Source organism: Pseudopipra pipra, chromosome W (genome assembly GCF_036250125.1).
Source record: "Pseudopipra pipra isolate bDixPip1 chromosome W, bDixPip1.hap1, whole genome shotgun sequence".
NCBI classification, from domain to species: Eukaryota; Metazoa; Chordata; class Aves; order Passeriformes; family Pipridae; genus Pseudopipra; species Pseudopipra pipra.
In genome coordinates, this window is record NC_087580.1 from 50954457 (window position 1) to 50967586 (window position 13130).

General features: G+C 40.8%; 1 long non-coding RNA gene and 1 other non-coding gene across 2 annotated transcripts in view; both read right to left on the reverse strand.

Annotated features, from left to right (window-relative positions):
• Positions 1–7259, reverse strand: part of LOC135405090 (uncharacterized) — a 135431-nt gene extending 128172 nt beyond the window's left edge. Inside the window, exon 1 of the long non-coding RNA XR_010425733.1 lies at positions 7047–7259. This is a non-coding gene — a long non-coding RNA (uncharacterized LOC135405090). The remainder of the gene's footprint in view (positions 1–7046) is intronic.
• Positions 2584–2655, reverse strand: TRNAK-CUU (transfer RNA lysine (anticodon CUU)). Its single transcript has one exon. It is a non-coding gene; the product is annotated as a tRNA-Lys (tRNA).
• Positions 7260–13130: the final 5871 nt, after the last annotated feature.

Below are 13130 nucleotides of genomic sequence, written 5' to 3' on the forward strand. Positions count from 1 at the left end.
AAGATCCCATGCCTGAGCAAGTGGATATGACCTAAAGGAAGCTGCAGCCTGAGGAAAGCCCACATCGGAGTAAATTCTCCTGACAGGAACTGCAGCCCATGGAGAGGACCCACTCAGGAGCAGGAGAGAACTATGAGAAAGAAGGGGTAAAAGGGAGGAACCGTTATTTCTTACTATAGCTCCCCTGTTCCCCATTCCCCCTTCTGCTGATTAGGAACAAAGGGGTGAAGTTGAGCCTGGGAAAAAGGGAGTGGGGGAATGGTGTTGTTTTGTCTTTGTTTCCCTCCATCCAAATCAATTTTAATTTGCAATAAACTCACTTGAACTTTTCCCAAGTCAATCCCCCTATTTTTATCTTGACCCTGATGCCTCAGGGCTTTTTGGATTTTTTTAATTTTTGTAGATTTTAGAAGTAGTTGTATAGTGAATGTAGATTTTAATGTAGCTGCATTATATCCCTTACCCTTTAGCATAGTAGTTACACATACCCAACCCTATTACCCCATTTCATATCAATCCCTCTAAATTCCGTTAGTGTGTTTAGACTTCTTTTCAAGGTAGAATTGTAGAATAACATCACTCCCTAGGCCTTGACCAGAAGATACCACACAGACACAGCAACCTTCAAGCCCAGAACTTTGGAGGAGCTCCAAGGACTGTACATGATGTGAAGAAGATGACAATGATGAAGAAAGGGTCCCAAATGCCCCCAGACCCAATTCCCAAAGGGGTGTGTCGGGGGGCAGAACTGGGCAGGACCAGGGGGTGGATAGATCTGGGATTGAATGGACCTTATTATAAAATCATAGAACCACTGTCTGGGGCACGTGTATTCGCCTGGGCCTGAGGCCTGATTAAAGGACCAGCTCTTTTTATCTTATACACTAAATTGGCCTGGAGTCTTTCTCCATGGTCTCTTTAGGCAACAACCCAAAAGCATTTTCATCTTATTTTCTCTCCCATCCTGTTGAGGAGGGGGAGTGAGAGAATAGCTGGACACAATATCAAAAATTTAAAAAAAAAATCAGACACATGTTAGGACTCTACATATAGTTGGTTCTTCTGATCTTTTTTTAGACATCATCTTAAATTTCCACCTTTCATTTTGCTTTTATGTCATAAAATAAAGCTTTATGACATGCAAAGCATTGGTTTAGATGAATTTCTATCACTAGCTCTCTATCGAGGGCATATGAAGTAATGAAATAGCCTCATTATATTTAACAAAGCGTGGCTTAAAACAAAAGTATTGGATTTACACAGCAAGGTTTTGGTAGTTGGGGGAGGTGACACCCTGCTTCCTGATACCCTGCCCCCTGATCAATATCAGCAGCACAGGCAGGATGCTGCCCACATTCTTTGTGTAATGTATGATCCTCTCAAATCACACTGCCATTGGTATGTAGAAGCCCAGAAGATAAGGGGCTAATGTGTATGTCTCAAACACTGATAGCCATGGAGCCAATCAAGGACTGTTGTGTAAGAACACGTTGTGCAAATGGGCAAAAAAGAACAGGATGTGGTTGGAGAAGGGGGCCATATGGAGGTAGGGCAGTGCTTTTCTGGGACAAACGTCCTTGTTCTGGCTCCTGAAGATAAGCACAACACAGCGCAGGCACAGGAATGAGGTCAAGAAGTGGGCATGGACTGTCGACCAACAACCGACTTGGGGGGGGATCGAGACCACCAAAGACCCCCAAAGCCCTCAGACCCATTTCCAGGAAGGTCTAGAAGAACGAACTGCACATGATAACTAATTTGCATAGAAAGTGAGAAACTTATCTCCAGGGTGGGGAAAACTTATCTATAAAAAGGTACCCCCACAAAGCTCGGGTGGCATCCCCCCAGGACCCTGGACACCCTGTCAGCCAGATCGATGCTGGACCCAGGACTGGTGATCTCCTTTCTTCTCCTATCTGACCTCTCTATCTCTCTTTCTCTCTTCACTCATTTTTTTACTTCTCTTGCTACTAGAAGATAAGGAACTAACTTATACCAATTTCCATGCCAAGTGTGTAATTAACTAATAAAATTTTGTAAGGTTTTTTTCAGACCCTCTGACATTTGACATTCCTTTGCGACCATGGGCATCTACGAATCTTGGGTGTTCCTTTCCTCTTAGGAGTGGAATGTGACGTGGTGGAGTCAAGGGGAGGCACAAATCTTACCCACACTCAAAAGGCGGTTGCTGTCAAATGACCCAGCCATCAAGTGTACCTGGCAGTCTACGAGAGCCATGACATCGCTTATGATCTTATGTTTGCTAATGGTGACTGAGCCAGATGGGCACATCATTGCTCATCATTCTTACTGCCTCCATCATCATCATGGCCAGTCTTCGTGAACGAAGATTTGGGAAAGGTCATTACCCTTCAAGCCTGCGCAGTGGATTTTTTTTTTTTAGGTGAGACACAGTGTGTGCTGAACTGAGCCCACCCTTTAATCCTAAGGTTCATCTGCCGGGGCCAAGCGAGCTCGGACGGTGGCAGCGAGGTCCTCCTGAGGACTTAGGTTTGTTTAGAGTGACCTTCTCTTAGATGGATGGCCTTACAGGGCTGATCGAGCTCCATCTGCCCAGGGAAGTCCCCTGACCGGGAATCGAACCCAGGCCGCGGCGGTAAGAGTGCCGCATCCTAACCACTAGACCACCGGGGGCCCCCAATAAAGCTTTGTTTTATAACGTGTTGTCTGACTCCATTAGTGTTCGGACCACAAGGGGTTGCACAGGTGGCTTTTGTGAAGAAATATCAGGAGCTGTTCCTGTGCCTAACAGAGGTGGTTCCAGCAAGATCTATAACGAACCCACCACTGGCCAAAGCTGAGCCAATCAGCAAAGCTGGTAGCACAGTGATAACATATTTAAGAAAGGGCAAAAACACTGCACAGCAGAGTGAAAAAAGGGGGGAAAAATGTGAGAAACAACCCTGTAGACACCAAGGTGAGTGAAGGAAGAGAGGGAGGAGGTGCACCAGAGCAGAGATACCCTTGCAGCCCATGGCAAAGATGATGCCAGAACAGGTGGATATGCCCTGAAGAACGCTGCAGCCTATGGAAAGCCCATGCTGGAGCAGGCTCTTGGCAGGAACTGCGGCCCATGGAGAGGAGCCCATGCAGAAGCATGTTTTATTTCTGTGTCTCATTACATCTCCATACCACCTACCTGCCCACATATTTTCTACCTGTTTGATTTAAAATAGTCAATTTTATCATGTTTAGCAAATAAATTTTTTTTTAAAATATCAATATAGAATTTTATATCAACATTCATCTCCAAAAAAGTTAGAAAACTTGCCTCAGAATATTTGTTATCTGAACCAAGAGAAGACCAGAGAAAAAATAAAAATAATAAATGTTGGAACATAAAAATTGTCTAAATGAGTTTAGCAATCTTTATATAGACACAATAATCCCTACAGTAGGCAGTTATGGAATAACCTGTTCGGGGGAGATCTCTTTCTAACTCCATTAGTTTGACTTATACCCCGAAGCAAAATAATTTTAATTCCTTTAAAAACATTTGTTTGTTTACTTGTTTAGATGGTGACTTTTAGGAAATCCTACCATGAATTAATTTACAAGAGAAGTTGAAATTTACGAATTGCCTTAAGCATTCATTAAATGTCTTAATTCTCCATTTATTATTTTCTCTTTTGTCTCATAGTACTACGCTAGAAAAAAGAAAATTAGAAAAAAAAATCCCACCCACACCAAAACCTGACAGCCACTCTCATTCTAAACAGCTTTATTAGTTTTGGCGCCAGAAGCATTCTGAAGCACCTTTATTTTACAAGGGACTTCCTATTTCTGAGGGACAAAAAGTTCCTTAAATTCAAACTAGTATATTATGAAAAGAAAACCACGACAACTGTTTGTACTCTTGCTTTATTATTACATCCAACATGGTCACTTATAAATTCAATCTATTATGTTCCTAGGAGTCAGTTGCTGTGCAACCTAAAAGGTATGTGGTGCTTTCAGGTTAAAAAGCACTAATAAATCTGTAGCCCTCCTTATACATTTCTGACCAATTTGCTTAAAAAGTTTAACACTCTTCTCAAATAGTCACCACACACCTACAGATATCTTTTATTAAAGGGTTATACTAACAGATTTTAACAATTGCACTGGGCTTTGGCTGGGATAGAATTAATTTTCTTCAGAGCAGCTTGTATGGTTCTGTGTTTTGGATTTGTGATGAAAACAGTGTTGATAACACATCCATGTTTCAGCTATTGTTGAAGAGTGCTTATGCAGCATCAAGCACTTTTCTATTTCTCATACTGCCCTGCCAGCAAGTAGACTGGGAGTGCTCAAGAAGTTGGGATGGGACACAGCTGACCAAAAGGATATTCCATACCATATGACATCACTCTAGGCAATAAAAGTTTCACATTGACTCCAAGTTGGTTTTGTAAAACTGTGTTTTTCTGGTTTTACTAATTATTTTCAATCTTAAAGATTCTGCAGGCAAAATTAGATATCTACAAATACCTCCACAGGATCAGTGTTTTCAATAATATTTTAGCAAATCCATTGAAGAGAGAAGAAATGGCTAAGAAGTGAAAAATATGGCTTTTCTCCTATAAATTGTTCTATAGTAGCATGACTGATAACATCTATAGGAAATCGGAAATCTGGCTTATGCCTTTTGCTCTTCAGTTGTATCCATATAACAACAGATGGAGTATAAGGTGCGGATATTTGCTGACTGGGCAGATGTCTATTGCCAAATGAAATATATAACACCTGAGCATAGACTGCATTTTCTTCAATAGTAGCATAAATTTAGTTTACCTTTCCCCAGATAATTATTCTGATGAAATCTGTGTTTTTTAAACCTCTACCTCTCTTTCAAATAAGATAGAGGGCACTATCAGAGAAACTATTTCCTTAGGAACACAAGAATAGAAGCATGTCTCAAAAGTTATTGAAAAGGCTGAGATAACTAGTCTATACAACACTCAATTTGTGCACCGCAAAACATTTCATACTACTTGCTCAAGGTTTTCTACAGGGACCTCAAAAAAGAATAACAAAATGAAGGCTGCTTTGAAAGCAAATGTCAGGGGGAAGGGGGGGAAGAAGAGGAAATTTCTTCCTAAGAGAGCATTCATGAATGAGAACTGCTTTTCTAACTGATATTTTGTTTCTTCTCCATAATTCATAAGCGTGCAATGTTTTTTCTAAAGCAAAACCAAGCTTTTTTTTTTTTTTTCCTAGTGGGCTTATAAAACAAACCATAAAGAGAAGTTACTTCATCATGGTAGTGAAGCACTGGAACAGGTTGCCCAGAGAAGTTGTGGCTGCCCCATCCCTGGAAGTGTTCAAGGTCAGGCTGGATGGGGCTCTGAGCAACCTGGTCTAGTGGGAGGTGTCCTTGTCCATGGCAGGTGGGGTTGGAACTAGATAATCTTTAAGGTCCCTTCCAACCCAAACCATTCTATGATTTTAGGAAAATGTTCCAAGGCTGTTCTTTAGCTTCCCCCATTATCTGAATTCCAAATATCCCTTTAAAAATCTAGTATTTTGTCTTCCATTTCACAGGCTTATATCTGCATGTTAGTAAACAGTAATTCTAAAAAATTAATCAATATTTTCCTAATACAATATTACTTTATTGTTAGCTCAAAATTAGGTTTAATTCAAAAGGATTGATAATGTGATTAAATAAAACAAAAAGGGAATCACTGAAGATAAAAATATCTCCATTTTGTGCCATGTAAGTATGGGTGTAAGAGGCAATTAAACATTTCATCGTGGCACTAAATGAGAGAGAGAGCAGAGTAAATTCAAGTAAAGCAATTATAGAGGAAATACACGTGGGATTTATGTGGCTAAGGGATTGTGAAGAACTAGATAGCTACATAGTATCAGTGGTTTTCTTCTTTTAAAGTAATTTAAAAATAGGTTAAAACCCACAGTAGATTCGTTCTGTCATTGTTTTTCTACATAGAACTGTAATTAGGTAGCAGAAAGACACTATGTTCATAAGAAAGATAGCATGTACATTTTTTGTAAGAAGACATGCCCTTCCTAACACAGTATAAGCTAGGGTTAATAGACTATGAAACTATTTTAGAACATCTACTGAGATAATACAACTTGATACAGAAACTGAATGACAACCATGTGGATCAACAACATGGCATGGTTGGACCACCTTAATTAAGAAAACATAGCCAGGTAGATGGCTCTTATTTATTCCTATGGAACTATACATTAAAGACTTCTTTACCTCTTCAGAAACAAATGTGTTCCTAAGAAAGTAAGACAAACACACAGTGTTGTGTGCTCTAAATATGCACAACTCCTTTGAGTTTACTGAAAACTTAGTGGTTTCTATACAAGCAGGTTAAATTCTACTAGTAGAATGAGCTGAAGAATTCAGAAAGGCTCTGAATCAGTGTATGAAAAAATAATACAAGCAAATATTCCATGTAGAACAAATATGTTTTTAAAATAAAATGAAAATGTTAGTTGATGAGAACAGAATGTTGGGAATTCAGAGGTACAGCCATAAAATTAAATTACACTTGCACCCAGAAATGATGGCTAATTGCGCTGAAGAATCTTATATAGTACCAATTAGCCCTTCAACCTCTACTATTAGCTACTAATCACACCTTCTAGATAATTTTAAAGGATTTCTAATCCTGCTGTGTTACTCATAGGTAACATAGGCCCTCCCTATTGATATACAAGATACTTTGGAATATTACAAGTACTGCAGCATGACAAATAACTTCCAATAAAAAATATATAAATACCATTCATAATAAATAACCACAGAGCAATTTACATCATTTTTTCCCCTTTGGAAATGATGTCTCTTCCCATATTATAAACTGGGAAGGAAGAAAAGCTGACGAAGAGAAAGCGCTCGAGGCTTCCCTCCCCCTCCCCCCAATGAATAGTGAAGCCCAATGGAGTAGTCCCAGCCTAAATGCTACAAGGAAGGAGGAGGTAAAAGCTGGGGTGGAGGTGGGGGGGAGAAGAAAGGGATGGAAAGGCAGGATTGCAATCCTGTACAGAACAGTTACATTCACCTGAATCGTGGAAAGCTGTGTTGTTGTTCTTGCTGGTGGTGGCTGTTGTAGGTGACGATTAGGAAGCAGATAGAAAGCAGTGGAAGAGCAGTTGTTGTTGATGAGTAACAGTCACCAGGACTACGGTGACTATGGCGCTTGATTCACAAGGCAACAGTTGCTATAACTCACAAAAGAGAGAGAGCAAGCAAGAGAGGAGGAGGCAGTGGCCCAGCCGAAGAGACCCGGAAGAGGCAGGGCCTTCTGTATGACGGACAGCTTCTATGGCCGGAGGGGAGGAGGATCTGTTTCCTCAAGGGGGAAAGAAAAGAAGGTTGGTAGGGGCGTATTAACTCTTCCACCTCGCTAAGGGTGTGCAAGGGCGCATTCTATCCCCAATAAAGTAGCACTAGTATGACAATGGTCTATCCATGGATGTAAGATCATACTACATCGGAGTGGGCAAGGAGGGAACCTGTAGTGGTGACTGATTGTTCAAATGGATAGCAACTGCCAGGCCGAAACCCGAGTGGGAGGAGGAGAGAAGAGGGGGTGTGGTCATATCAGCATATTTGTCTCCTGCGTGGATCATGCTCACCGACATCCTGACGTCACATCCGATTAGCAAATAAAATAAACGGGGGGGGGGGGGGGGGGGGGGGGGGGAGTTGTGCAGGGATCTCTGTTCAGTAGTTTGCTTTGCTTTTCCACCCTGCTTGCTTCCTGCTCCTTGGAAGCAGTTCAGAGTGAACAGGAAGTTCTCATTTGTGCTAACAGCTTATCCCCTTTTCCATTCCTTTTTCCATCAGAAAGTAACAGTGAAGAGCCACTGATTGATGGGGTATTTGTTGACTGCTGCCATTTAAAGTAGGTGAGACTGTGGCAGCAGCTGTACTGCCTTCATTACAAAGCTGAACATTTTCTGTAACTGCTGTACACACTTGGCCTGCTGGACTCAGCACATGCACAAACAGCATGTGCATTACCAGCTCTCTTGTGCCAACCTTTCCCTTCAGCAATGTTCCTCATAGACCCCCACCCTTCCCCACATATGCCTTTCCTTAGAATTCAACTTGCTTCACTTCAATTCCTTCCTGAACACACTTCATTCTGCATGCCGCCACCAGAGCAATACTCTTTAAATTCCTTTCTTCATCCTGTTTCCCCTTAATCTTCTATATCACCAGTGATTCTCTGCTCCTTATAGTCATGGGGCTACAAGATACTGAAGATGACTGCTTGTTTAAGGGATATAAGGGATCTTGCATATTGGAGGCAATATACAATGTGAGAATTTACACAGCACCATGCCTATTTTTCTGCAATGCATAAATATCTAGTGGCCATTGTGATCCCATATATCCCTGTAACTCCAATACATGCAAACCTGCAGCTCTTTTGCACATTTATAATCTATAAAATTACTGTTGTATGCAGCCCATTCTACCATCTACATAGCCAGTAATATTTGTCTGTAATACATATATTGATGTGGTGGGTTGACCCTAGCTGGACACCAGGTACCCACCAAAGCCACTCTCTCACTCCCCTCTGCAACTGGACAGAGGAGAGAAAATACAATGAAGGGCTCATGAGTTGAGATAACGACCAGGAGAGATCACTTACTGATCACCATCACAGGCAAAACAGACTCGAAGTGGGGATATTAATTAAATTTATTACTAACAGAATTAGAGCAGGAGAATGAGAAGTAAAAATCTTAAAAAAAACACCTTCCCCCCACCCCTCCCTCCTTCCAAGTTCTACCTCTTCCTCCCCAGTGGCACAGGGAGACAGGGAGTGGGGGTTACGGTCAGTTCATCACAGGTTTTTTCTGTCACTGCTTCCTCCCCTGGGAGAGGAGTCCTTCCCCTGCTCCATTGTGGGGTCCCTCCCATGGGAGACAGTCCTCCATGAACTTCTCCAGCATAAGTCCATCCCACAGGCAACAGTTCTTCACTAACTGCTGCAACATGGGTCACTTTTCCACAGGGTGCAGTCCTTCAGGCACAGGCTGCTCCAGCTTGGGTCACCCACAGGGCCACAAGTCCTACCAGGAAAATCTGCTCCAGTGTGGGCTCCTCTCTCTACAGGTCAGCAGGTCCCTGCCAGGACCCTGCTCCAGTATGGGCCTCCCATGGGGTCACAACCTCCTTCGGGCATCCACCTGCTCCAGCATGGGTCTCTTCCATGGGCTACAGGTGGATCTCTGCACCCCCATTAACCTCCATGGGCTGCAGGGGGGCAGCTTGCTTTACCATGGGCTGCACCACAGGCTGCAGGGGAATCTCAGCTAGGGCACCTAGAGCACCTCCTCCCCCTCTTTTTTCACTGACCTTGGTGTCTGCATTGTTGTTCACATGTTTTCACTCCGCTCTTCTCTGGCTGCAATTTTCATGTGCCCAACAACTTTTTTTCTCCTTCTTAAATACGTTATTCCAGAGGCATTACTATCATTCCTGATTGGCTCAGCCTTGGCCAGCGGCGGGTCCATCCTGGAGCCAGCTGGCATTGACTCTGCTGGACATAGGGGAAGCTTCCAGAGAATTCTCAGAAAGAGAGGCTCCATTTTGGATAGAAAGCAAGTAATTTTTATATTGCCGTATTGGGTTTGCATGGCAAGGTTTTGGTACGGGGGGGCCTACAGGGGTGGTTTCTGTGAGAAGGTGGCCAAAGCTGAGCCAATCAATGATGGTGGTAGCATCTCTGTGATAATATATTTAAGAAAGGGGGAAAAAATGCTGTGCAACAGCAGTTGTGTGAGCTCTCTTCAGCTAATTCTGTAGGAAACAGTGCCAAAAGAAAAATTAGTATTTTAAATTTTCAAAATATTAACTGTCTAATTGGTTCATTATTTTGTACTAAGGAATTAATCTTCCACTTCCTTTACTGGTACTTAGTTAATATGAACAGGAGCTTGAACAGGGACAACATTTATTGGAAAAATAAATTTTGCATAGAAGAAAAACTGGTGATGTGTGGAAGCAGATATCAGGGAAGGATAGGACCATTGGACTGACTTTGAATAGAGGATGGAGATATGAGAGATGAGTTCTGATAAATACATACCTTAGGTGAAAGTAGAAAAAGAAGAAAGGGAGAACAGGACCGAAATCTTCAGAATAAGGGTAGGAGAAGGAGGATATGAGAAATGTTAATTCTGTGTAGTATAGAGGGATTATTATCAAATATAGTAATTCTTTGTATTTGACTAAAATGTTACAAAATATTTTTTTAAATGAAACTTTCTTCAAGTTTTTTTCCTTCAAAACTGTTTTTTCTCTCTCCTCTCCTCTCCTCTCCTCTCCCCTCCCCTCCCCTCCCCTCCTCTCCCCTCCCCTCCCCTCCCCTCCCCTCCCCTCCCCTCCCCTCCTCTCCTCCTTTTTCTTTCTTTTCTTTCTTTTCTTTGATCATAATGATGTACAGTAGTGTATTTTGTATGGTGCTCTCTAGTGTTTCTCAATTTTAATTTGAAAGGAAAGAAAGTCCAGAAATTAGGTTGTTAATTGGGAGACCTATTCTAAGTTCCTTGCTGTGTTACAGATTGTGTGTGTGGTCTGGAGAAAATTATTTGAATATTTCCAGGGATGGGGTATCTACCATCTCTAAGGGCAACCTGTTCCAGTGTTTCACCACCCTCAATGTAAAAAGTATTTTCCTCATATCTAGTCTAAATCTACCCTCTTATAGTTTAAAGTCATTACCCCTTGTCCTATAGCCACAGGCCCTGCTAAAAAGTCTGTCCCTATGTCTCGTATAAGCCCCCTTTAATTTTTGAAAAAAAGAAGAAGAAATGTGTCAGTTGAATTAGCTAGAAATATGAGAGTCCTACTGGTATTTCTGACTGTTATTTTCTAACCTATATCTGATTAATTATTAATCTCAAATACTAACAGAAATTGTTGTAGTTATAGATCTCTTAAATGTCACATAAATCTTTACTCAAATTTTATATTCTTAATCTGTTGCCCTCTAGCAGGTTCTCAAAAGTGCTTCTTGAACTAACTTTTTCCAGAGAATTAGACCAAATTTCCCTTTTATTTAGGCAACACTCGACTATATCATTACAATCTGTCTTACTAGCACTGCTGAAACATTTAGTATCTTTATTGTTGTTTTGTGAGAAAAGTTTTTTAAAAAAAAAATCAGTAATAATGACTGTGCTATTATATTTCAATTCTGATATCAAGTTTCAGTAATTTAACCAAAGTAGTTCCCTTCCTTCCATTCTTTGGTCCCAAATCCTTGATGTTTGTTACTCAAATATTTCATTTATTATCGCCATCCAGTTTTCTAACCAGATTAGAGATAGTCCTTTGATTACCTGTCATTTTTCTGAATTCTATTCTCATCAATAGTAATACTTTACTACTCTTCTGTTTGCCTGATTTTATTTACTTAAAATCAGAAGTGGAGATTACATGAATCTTTCCCAACCTTCTTCCCTCACTTCTTAGTTTAAAGCTCTTAAGAACATTGGACTAAATAGTGCAATGCTGTTTTTCATGTTTGGTCCATAATTTAAAAAGTGTAATCACAGAACCAGTCCTGAAGCTATTATTTTACCGTGCTTTTGGCCTTCCACTGTACAAACAAGAAAAATTCCAGGTTCACTTCTGTATCCACCTGGTAGCCTAGAACAGTGGCCTCCAAACTTTTTGATCATGCACCCTTATCGGTACAAAAGTTTTTTGAGCATGCACCCCCACTATATGTCTATGTATTTATTTATAAATCATATACACACATTACTGTACTAATATATTATGCACACTATAAAGCATGCACAAAAATAAAGAAATAAAAGGAACAGTATTTTTAAAATATTTTTATTTCATTTATTAATGCTACAAAAATAATTTTTGCTCTTGCTAAAAAATATTATTAACTTTTAGTGAGACCAATGTGATTAAATATGCTTCATTATTTTTTAAAATCTTGGTTTAGTGCTTTGTGATACAACAATTCAAAGGTCTGGTTCTAAGTTCAGTTGATTTTGATACTTGGTTTTAATGGCAATTGTAGCTGGAAAAGAGACCTCACAAAGATACACAGATCCAAATGGAAGAAGTACATCATTGCCTGTGCTTACTAAATCATGAGAGTAATTTTTCAATTCCATCCAACAGTTATGCAAAGTCCTTAGTTGAAATTCAGTGTTGTGGTTTAACCCTGGAAAGGCAGCTAAGCACTACACAGCTGCTCAGTCACTCCCACTCCAGTGAGATGGGGGAGAGAATCAGAAGCATGAAAGTGAAAAAATTTGTGTGTTGAAATAAGGACAATTTAATGGGTAAAACAAAACCTGCATACACAAACAAAGCAAAACAAAGAATTCATTCACTGCTTCCCATTGACAGGCAGGTATTTAGCCATTTTCCAGGAAAGCAGGGCTTCATCGTGCATAGCGGTTAGTTGGGAAGACAAGTGCCATAACTCTGACCATTCTCCCCTTCTTCCCTGCAGCTTTTAGTGCTGAACATGATGTCATATGGTATAGAATATCCCTTTGGTCAGTTTGTTGTCCCAAATGCCAGCTTCTTACCCAGTGCGCAATACCAATTCTCACACTGAGGCAAGATATTTCTATTTCTTTATTCTAGTTTGCGCAAAGTAGGGAACTGGTTGGTAACCCCCAAAAGGCTGGCTTCCCAGTCATCAAAACTTTACACTATTTATACATTTAATAAACAAAGGCATCAGCATTCATTTGAAGCTGAGTCAAGGGAGGTTTAGGTTGGATATCAGGAAAAAGCTTTTTACCTAGAGGGTGGTTGAGCACTGAAACAGGCTCCCCAGGGAAGTGGTCATAGCACCAAGCCTGTCTGAGTTCAAGAAGCGTTTGGACAATGCTCTCAGGCACATGATGTGATTTTTGGGATGTCCTGCACAGGGCCAGGAGTTGGTCTTGATGATCTTGATGGGTCCCTTCCAACTCAGCATATTCTATGATTCTATGAATGGTTACACATTACAGAACTTTCTCTTTAATTAGTACTCAAACCCTCACTTACCAGTTATATCTCTCACTTGTCATACTAATTAGTCCACAGGCACAGTTCTTCCCTCTATTTGAGTCAAGGGTCTATTTTGAGTAGGGGCTCA